This window comes from Rhinopithecus bieti, unplaced genomic scaffold, assembly GCF_001698545.2.
Source record: "Rhinopithecus bieti isolate Rb0 unplaced genomic scaffold, ASM169854v2 scaffold_51905, whole genome shotgun sequence".
Lineage (NCBI taxonomy): Eukaryota > Metazoa > Chordata > Mammalia > Primates > Cercopithecidae > Rhinopithecus > Rhinopithecus bieti.
In genome coordinates, this window is record NW_016821253.1 from 2,251,004 (window position 1) to 2,261,077 (window position 10,074).

A 10,074-nucleotide genomic window follows, 5' to 3' on the forward strand; every position below is an offset into this window, starting at 1 on the left:
TAAATTTAAAATCTTTATTTGAGTTTCTCCACTTCAACAATATAAATCAACTCTCTTCTTATCATTAGGTAAATTCATCAAAAATATCTAACATTTTAATTGCCTTTGTATAAAATGATGTGCTTCATTTGTAATGTAAAGTAATCCAGCCAAGTCTCTGGGAAGTTTTTGTTTCAGTATCCTCTTATCCTCCAAGCACTATACATGCATCCTGTTTTGTTTTGTATCTTTTTCCTTCATAAACAACATCACAGTTAAGTCATGCAACCTAATACCCATTTTAGTTTAAAGACAGATTTTCTGTGGATCACAAAGCTTCCAGTCCAGGAACATTTCAGCTACCAGCCATGCTATAAAATAACTTTAAAAGGAGCAGACAATGGAATAGCAGCCTCAGCCCTTGAGCTACGGTAAAACACATCCTGCTCACTAAGTCCCCCAAAAATTAACCTAACGAGCATCACGTACCTCACAATGACCACAACCGCTCACAAGCGAAAGACAAGTTCAATTTTGGTAACTGTGCTGGCTCAAAATACACAGACAGGGAAGAAAACCCTGTTCCACCACAAGTTTGAAAGGATGATGAGACACATGCATGCCACCGAGATGCAGAAAAGGTGGCTTTTTGTCTTCAGTGAATATTGATATCATAACCCATAGTCCAGGGAATGAAAAAATTAAAATACACCCACCAACAATGAGTAAAAAAACCAGGGGGGCTTCAAGAAGACTGCAGGGAAAAGCTCTCTCACTCTGTTTAGTGTGCAGTAGCTTAGGGAAAAAAAAATGTCGCCCGGGCAGGAATGACAAATGCAGCGCGATAGGCTCGCAGGCCTCAGGGATCTGTTTGACTTCCACACACCCCCCATGCACACACTCCCACTCATCCTCTCCTAGGCTTTTTTTTTTTTCCACATTTTTTTTTCACAAGCTCCAAATCCCCGGCATATGACCTTCTGTTAAATAGATAAAAAAAAAATTGCTTATCAGTCATGCAAATGAGGCTGAATTCATTTTCCACAACAGATGGCCTCATAGATAATGATGATGGAAGAGAGAAAATTGAATGTCTCTCACAAGGTGGCCATGGCAACCGAGAGCAGAATAATATCAATAATAAACTCACTGCATAATAAGGTTGTCAGTCCTACAAATCAAAGTCTCCAGCTAAATCAGGTATACCACCCCAGCTAGTTACCAGGTAAATAGTACACACACACACACACACACGCTTCCACAGAGTGGCTTGAAATCTTTCGTGGTCACTGTAAAATGTGTACGTGTGTGTGTGTGTGTGTGTGTTGGTGGCAGGAAGGGGTTGGGGGAGAGAATAGTTGGATAATGAAATGACAACGTGACTCTTTTCTTTTCTTTTCCTTTCATTATGTTTTCTGCAATAGACTCGGTTTCATGCAGGACCTTCTAACTAGCCATATTGAAATCTGGATGCGGTGCTGAAGGCTTTCTCTCCTCCCTCTGCCTCCGCGCTCTCGCTCTGATGTGCTGCATTGATGCAATAGCAGCTCGCCTCAGGCTTCCACCTTGGCTCCCAGGGGGACATCCTGCAAAATGAATCAGCAGCCATCCTGAGCAGGCTGATTAAAATGAAAATGGCAAGGCACATGTCTGGGCGGAACTGGAGCTCAGCTTTGCTGCTTGTCTGGCAAGCATGCTCAATATAGCTCTTGCTAATAATGGCTTACTGCCTTTCATTTTTAAAAAAGGTATCACCCTTTTTCCCCTTCACTGACTGGTGTTGTGTGTGTGTGTGTGTGTGTGTGTCTGCGCGAGAGAGTGTGCATGTATGTGTGCGTGAGTGTCGTGGGGGGAAACGAGAATGGATGGTTCTATTCTTCTAATTTTCTGCTGCTCACATGCAGACTGCCTGCCTGACATCACCATTATTTTAACGCTGAACTTACTTCCGTTTTTCTTTTGGGACGGGGTGGGGGGCGGTCGATAAGTCTTGGGGCGGAAGGGCTAGTTTTGAAATCAAGCTGCCTAAAAGGCCCAGACAGGGTTTTTACACTCCAGATTCAATAATTTCTAACCAAATCCGAGGCAACAGACCTCGAGAGAACTCCGATGCTGTGCTTCACAGGCTCACAGTTGGACATGCTGAAACGCAGCCTATGAAGAAACCTATTTCTGTTTCAAGCATTTGCAACCAGCCTGTTACTGTATCCTAGATATTATGCAACACAAAGAATTAAAATAGAGAAAGCTACTAGCTAATAAGATAATCGAACGCAATTTAAAAAATAAATCTTGGATATTTTGTTGTTTAAAATTCTCAGGCATAGCTTCAAGATTGCCTTCAGATAAGCTTGACTTTGCAGTATCTCTGCCAGTATTTCAGGGTTTTTCAAGGCATTCTGGAAATTAGACCATTATCACCTGTCATAAAAAATTGTTGAAAAATTAGAACGAATAATTTTTTCTAAACTCATCTTACTCTACTTCTCCTGTACACCTTGTTCTATGTTATAAACAGTCTTTAAATTTTGCTAAATTGCCACTTTTGGTTTCCTTCGGTAACAGATGCCTGATTTTTGTGTAAAACTATCTATCTACTTATTTTTGTCTTTGTAATTCCTATTTCTGAGATGTGAGGTTTTTTTCTTCTGCACTCTAGCCCTGTTGCTGCAATGTGGATCAGAAATCAATAGCGCGCTGCCCTAGTGGAGACTCCACTCGGCACGCGGCAAGGCAGCTGCAGTCTCCTCTCTCTCTCTCTCTCTCTCTCTCTCTCTCTTTCACACACACACAGGCACACACATTCGCACACACACACACAGAACTAATGACGTCTGTGCAGCTTTTTCAGCTGATTGGGCACCACATCGGATGTTCTGTGGAGCAAAGAATAGGAGTCATTTACAGTCGGCGGAAAAAAAATGGGAGCGTATATCCTTCTGTGTGTGAGACACTGAGCTCCCCAGGCAAGCAGCACGTGGGTAAGGACAGTTCTTCGTGTTGTGTGGTCACCGTGGGGTAAAGAGAGACTCCAAAAATGATTATAGAACTGGAACTGCAGTACAGTGGGAGTATTCGTCCATTTTGTAAAGGACAAAGCATTCCTCCAAAAAGAAAATAAGCACAATAAAATTCCCATGCAAATGTGAGTGTTTAGGTCAAATCATGATCTCTGGGTAGTATTTAGGCATTTAAATATATATATTATATTATTACTTCAAAATCATTCCAAACGTACTTAAAAAATAAAGTTCAAATTAAATGAATATATGTATGTACACAAACATATATACACACATATTCATGTAATCATTCCCTATGAGTTTATCATACTTGTGTTAATAATAAATTCGGTTTTCTTAGTTAAAATTTGCCCCCAAATACCTTATCTTACATTAGGAAGAAAGAAATCTGTACATAATACTGTCATATTTTAAATCACAGATTTATACATGTATATGTGTTTCTTACACATTTGTGCATGTCTATGAAAATGCAATGTGTATTTCATATGGGGCACCTGCACACACACACACAGGCACAATATTGTTTCAACAGCTTTGGTTACCTTAAGCTGTAGGTGTAACTCACTGCAATGACAGCCTGCTGTGTTGATAAGCATAGTGTCTAATGTTTTACCCTTAAGGTAAGGCATCCCTGGACCCAATAGCAATAAAGAACACGTCTTCCCTTACCACAATGTCACTGCATTTCATTCAACCTCATCGTGTTGACAACAACTGCCCCAGCCTGAATCTGGCTCCAGTGAAGCATTTGTATTCCTTCCACCCATTCTCTGCATGACTTTTAGAGCTGAGATACCAGCCCTCAAATGGCTTAAGAGAAGAGGAAAAATGAATGAATCATGAAGCCACAGAGCCACAGCAGAGCAACACTGCAGTCTGCATTTTGCAGTTACATTGTAGCTCAGTCGATACAGTATGATTTCTTCAAAAATGATATCAAGTACTCTGCAGTAAGGTACCATAAAGTCCTTCAGGCTGTAGAAGGACTGGGGGATACTCAAATGACCATTTAGATTAAAAATCTCTCTGTAGTTTGCAATTACACCATATAACCAAATGTTTTGCCTCTAAGTTACTCTGTCACCTGCCTCCTTAAATTATTTCTAATATATTTTATGCTTTGTGTATTAGTTTATTCCACATGTTAAAGCCTTTGGTATTAGGAAATACATATGTCATTAATTTTGTTTATTTATGTATCTATCTGTTTATTTGTAAGAGAAAAGAAATGGGAACATATTGCCACTTCTGATGGGTATGTCCTCCAATGTAGTACAAAGAAAAAAGTCCAGATAATGTTATGTGTTGAAATACACAGAGGCTATAGCCTATGATGTATTTCCAGCTGTAGCATGTATATTCTGATCACTTTAACAAACTATAGATTGATCTCTCATAGTAGAGGAAGTGCAATCTCTCTCCTTTCTGTTCTCCGGACTCTGGTCTCAACATGAGACCAGAAAAGGAAAGGAGCCTAGATGTTTCTTCAGGGGCCATGTCGCACACCAGCTGAGGAGCCGGGAACTAGACCTTCATGGAAAGCATGATGATGACGTATATGAGTTTCGCTACAGGAAGCTCATGACCTTTTCTTCAGAATTATGTCTCCACCAGTGATAGAGAGCTGTGACATCTAGATGGAGTCTGAGATTAAGTTAGGTCTGGAGCAAACAGCATAGAATTGCTCTAGTTGGGTAGTAAATTGGTAAAACCTGGAATCTAGATATTACTATATCAGAGTGTACAGTATGTAAAATCAGGCACTAACATAGCCCTCCCCTACTGTATTGGGAAACAACTTTTCAATTTAGGTATATATCAGAGAAGGGGTGATTTATTAATTTATCAATGATAAAGATGGGGAACCCATTTTCATTACAGGGAATTAGCTTCAACTAATCAAAACATCTATAAAGTGACTCAACAGCAAATGGATAAAAGAAATAAGGTGTAGGCGGTTCTCATTTAGAATAATGAGAAAGAAATTTAGGAGCCATATCATGAAGAAGAGCTGAGGTATCAAGAAGAGTTGTGGCCAGATGGAATTTGGTTGTGTAATCTCGGTGAAATGACTGGATCAAAAAGGGTAGACCATAAATCTTAGTGCTCATGCATTATTTCTGCAGCTATCCCAGGCTGACCATTCCATTGAATATAAACCCATATTAGGGGAGTCTGGAACAGGTAGAGTTGAAAACATCTGTATTCAGATCACTTGGCCTGATTTTATAGAACTGGTTATTTGTTGGCAAAATATATAGATATAAATATGAAAAATAATTTTGAGCTCTAAAAGAGAATTGAAAATTTAAGGTATAGGTAAGGGGTGCCCAACCCCAGTCCATGCCTCTTAGGAACTGGGTCACAGGAGGTGAATGGTGGGTAAGTGAGCATTACTGCCTGAGCTCCTTCAAATCAGTGGCAACATCAGGTTCTCGTCAGAGTGTGAACCCTCTAGTGAATTGTGTGTGTGAGGGATCTAGGTTGTGTGCTCCTTATGAAAATCTAATGCCTGATGATCTGAGGTGAAACACCTGCCTCCCACAAGTTCTGTGCAAAAATTGTCTTCCACGAATGAAACCTGTCCCTGGTGCCAAAAAGGTTGGGGACTGCTGGTTTAGATGATTATAACCAGCTCAAACTAAGATAATCTACAAAGAGTATTTATCCTACTCAAAGTCCATAATTTTAAAACAATCTATGATTTTATGAAAGTAAATACCTTTCATTTCACCTGTAGTGGCCCAATAAATTCACAAATACCCATATTCCAACAAGACTTTCCACACGACCTGTACATCTTTGAGTCCCAGTCTCTGAACTATTTTGCATCTGGGGTTTTTATATCACATTTTATTTGTTTATGCCATCAGGTTAGTATCTCTGCAATGATTCAAGCTACTTGAAGAAAGGGACTTATGCCTTTTAGCTTATAAGTACATAGGAATAGTGCTGGTCTAAATCAGGTTCTTAATAAGAGTACTTTTATTGATTTTTATAATTAGTTTATGGGTTTCATCCCTGAAGTTAAAAAAAATAGACCACTTACTTTATTCAAAATTATATTTTTCTTCACTGTACTGAAAATAGTAATAATTATCATGCATATTTAGAAGAGTTTTGGTGATGAAAATCATTCAGAAAAGAGAATCTAGAAAAAACATGGAGGCAGAGAAGATGATGGAGTTCAACAAAAGGAGAAAGACGTACACCCCAGTCCGCGCTGCAGTAAATGTTTCACTCTTTCTGACTTTCCAGCATTGGAACCTCCTTCCTACATCCCAACCCTCCCCAACATTTGAGCCTCCTTAGCAGGTAGGGACTGCCTCTCACTCTAGATACTAAAATAACAAGCTAATTTATTTTTCCAACTTCTCTTTCAGCAAAGACATGGACACATGGCTTACGACTCACCATTATGACATTCCCAATTTAGATTTTGAATTGTGTGTTGATCCCACAGAAAACCATAGTCCTTAAAGATTCTCCTACGGCAATGGTGGCTGTGTAGTGTAATTGAGAAACAGTGGCAGTGTGTAGGGTTTATGGTGGTTGTAACAGTGTCCTGAGAAAACCAGCTGTACTTTTAGGTATTATCACTAACGTGCTACTCTCCAAGTTTGAGATTTCAACCTTCCTAGTAGTTCTGATTTTTGTGCTGAATTCAGTCAGAATATTTACTTGTAGGTAAGTACACTAAATGAGGCACATATGTGTACTAAGAAAGCAGACAACTCAATCTCTGAGAAATAGCAGTTTTGTTATCTTTCCTGGTAGAAAACACCTCATAAGATAGGAATTTGTCAGCTCACAGTACATGGTAGAAAACCAATTAAATGGCCAGCCCTGGCCATATGGAATAATTTGCTGAAATAGATGGGTGGTCTACAAAGTTCCTACTTGATTTACGGAACTGAAGAAACTTGGTGTCTGTGCACAGGTGTCGGAGCCGAGCTCTACCATGAAGATTTGAGGATCCTCACCCAATCTCGGAAATAAGTTGGCTTCTAGACTCAGGATATCTAGAATGAAGAGATGCCTTTAAAGAAAGATCTTGCAGTAACATCGTGAACATAAATGTCCTTTCCCAGATGGCTCTACAGCCGTTTGTCAGTGTGACTCTGTATTTGAGAAGAGAAATGCCCCTACCTCGTGGACTTCATTGGACTTTGGCTTGCCTTAACTTCTGGGAACCCAGAATACCAAGTGGTCCACTTGAGAGAGATGTACAGGCAGCAAGGTTGGAGATGCATGCTCAGTCGGGCCTTAAACCCTCCCTGCATTTCCCCAAAATTCCTATGGGCAGAGATGAAAACCGTGTATCCAATAAACAGGGTATAATGGCGCCCACATATAGTCCTAGCTACTCAGGAGGCTGAGATAGGTGTGTCACAGGAGCCCAAGAGTTCAAGGCTGCAGGGAGCTATGATCGTGCCACTGCACTCCAGACTAAGTGACATACGGGACTCAGTTTCAAAAAAAAAAAAAAAAGATATTTTCAATAGCTGGCAGAATCCCCTCCCTGGATCCCTAATAAATGGAATATCAACATAGTAAATCGAAAGCACTGCGACATTGCTGGAGAAATGATAGCTGTAAAGTTGCCAGTGGTGATAATGGCTGGCATGTTTGTCTTACCTTCTTTCATTCACTGGTTGGGGCTAGCACAGAAGACGGAAGTCTGGAGAACCGTGGTGAGCTACCATGAGCTGACAGAGGACGACGTTCCAAATGTAGCTTCTCTACTCCAGCAAATCCTCACAGCTCCAATCACAAGGAAATGGATGTTATCCCAATGACAGGATAAGACCAAGATTAGTATTTCTTCATATTTTAGGAACAAGAGCACATCTTCACTGTCTTATCCTAGGTTACATTAATTCTTTATCTCTGCAGAAAATACAATTTCTCTCTGCCCAGAGGACATAAGGGTGGCCCCACTACAGCAATGACAGAACACTGCGAGAACCTGGAGAGGAGGGGCCGGTATTCATGCTACGTTTCTTCATAAAATAGAGACTTACTAGAGACCAGAAGGTGAATTCAACAAAAATATAGGGGTCTGCACCTTATAAAGTTACTAGAATCTGATTGTCTGGGGAATAGCCAGGTTATGTTTGTAAACAGAAAGGCAAGAAGCTTTGCCTTCCACTCCTGGCTTTCTCTCTTTGGAGGCTCAGGCTACTGTGGGAGCAGGCTGCATAGGGGTTAGGTGTTCAGTAAAAGGATTGACCCAGATTATCAAAGGAACACAGGGACCGCTACACGGGGAGGTCCCTGCTCTGACTTTAGGGCCATGAACTGAAAGCCCCTCCTTTTTTCATCTTAAATAAGACATCTTGGTGCACTAATGACTACCCTAAAAGCAAAAAGAAGATTCTTGGGGCATCTTTCACTAATGCCAGGTTCAGTTCTAACAGTCAAAGGAAGACTAGAGCTGCCAACACTGAGAACTCATCTCTCCGTGCAGATGCCATCCTACAAGGTGAGCACCTCTGACCAGCTGAGGAGCCGGCTGGAGGCAGAGGGCCCGGGATGGAGCCGGGAAGATGCTGATGCTCATCTTGTAGACAAAAGGCTTAGAATATTTGACTGCATTTATCTTCCTTCCTGGGTCATGTACATCTTTATACAACTGAATTAATTTTCTGCTTTTCTCTCTTTCCCCTGTCATTTTAAGGCGATAGTGGCCTACAGTACGAAGCATATTGACGTGGAATTATGGCAGAATAGAGAAGAAGTGGACACAAGCTAGGAATCCTGGACTGGGAGCTGAGCACAGAGAATCAAGCCCTTCCTTTCTAAGAATGGGGGGAATGTTCTCGATCAGGAGAGGATTGCGTTAAGATGCCTAAGTGGTTTTTAGGGATGTGTGCTGATGTGGGGCAGCACGGGATGGAAATAGCAGACACTCCATGATGATGCTTCATGGAGGAAGGTGGCACCCTGAGAGCCTGGGCGAGTGGAGAAGGCTTCTCCGGTGAGTGCAAGGACGGAGGAGGTGCTGGAGCTGTTCTGAGTGAACTCCCTCAGCTGTGCGGCCTGGACATTGGAAATGGCCACAGCCTTCTCTCCTCATCTTCCACTCCTGGGCATTCGGCAAGATGCCAGTATCTTGTTAATAAATGGCCTTTTCTGCTGAAATGAGCCCACTGGTTTCCTTTGCTTGTATCTCAGAGCTTTCACTGATACAATACACAGACACAGAATACAAGGGCACACACACGCACAAACACCTAAACCCTGGGTCTTTCAAGGTAACAGCCCAAGCTCTGGCACAGTCTCTCCTTTTCTACCTCTCATCATGGATCTGCTGCTGCCCTTCACCCCAAACCCTGGCCTGCTTGCTTTCTGAGAAGTAGTCTCGTTCATTCATTCACATCTTCTGAGCCTTTGTGGGAGTGGCCCTGCTCCACACAAATCCGATGGAGTTCTGGCTCCAAAACTTCTTCCTCTGTCAGCTGCAAATGCAAAATCCCTTAGACTCCAGAAAGGAAATAAATTGTGCCACAGTCCAAATTCTATCAGAAATGAAATAAGTAAGTAGGCTAAACAAACCCCACAAACTTTAGGGCACAGTTAGTTACCAACCCTTTTGTGATATCAAACTGGAAGAAACTTTGCAAGGAGAAATATCTTAACAATGTTCCATTGATGTGTAGTCTTAGTCTTATTAATTTGTAATAAAGGACGATTCCTGTTTTTTCTTTTAATACACTACACAGCAGGTGTTCTGTTTCCCAATGATGGACTAAAAGTGCCTTTGTCTTCTATCTCATCTTATTCTTGGGATAGATGTAGGAGCCATGGGCATCTCCAGAGAGTTTGTTGAAAATGCAGCTTCTTGGGCCTCTCTTGGACCCACTGACTCAGGATCTGCACTTTAACCTAATTCTTCTGTGAACTGTATGCACAGTGAAGTTTGAGAAACATTGGACTAGTTCAGTTCCTTACAAAAGATATATACTGTAAGCCTCATGTTTAATTAAATTTATTCTAATAGCTACATATTTCAAAACAGAAACAGTTGAAATAAGCTTTGATAATTCATTTTACTTAATACATGTAG

General features: G+C 41.1%; 1 protein-coding gene and 1 long non-coding RNA gene across 16 annotated transcripts in view; one reads left to right on the forward strand and one right to left on the reverse strand.

Moving 5' to 3' along the window:
• The window catches only part of MYT1L (myelin transcription factor 1 like), a 548,227-nt gene extending 547,349 nt beyond the window's left edge, over positions 1 to 878 (reverse strand). For 10 of the 13 annotated variants that reach the window (XM_017860335.1, XM_017860329.1, XM_017860334.1 and 7 more), the window contains exon 1: positions 469 to 878. The gene's annotated coding sequence lies outside the window, so the exon portion shown is untranslated. The remainder of the gene's footprint in view (positions 1 to 468) is intronic. The other 3 variants (XM_017860327.1, XM_017860317.1, XM_017860322.1) reach the window with 2 other exon arrangements.
• LOC108520808 (uncharacterized) overlaps positions 1 to 2,927 on the forward strand; it is a 14,499-nt gene extending 11,572 nt beyond the window's left edge. For all 3 annotated transcript variants that reach the window (XR_001883025.1, XR_001883024.1, XR_001883026.1), the window contains 2 exons: positions 1,404 to 1,727; positions 2,822 to 2,927. This is a non-coding gene — a long non-coding RNA (uncharacterized LOC108520808). The remainder of the gene's footprint in view (positions 1 to 1,403; positions 1,728 to 2,821) is intronic.
• The last annotated feature ends 7,147 nt before the right edge of the window (positions 2,928 to 10,074 follow it).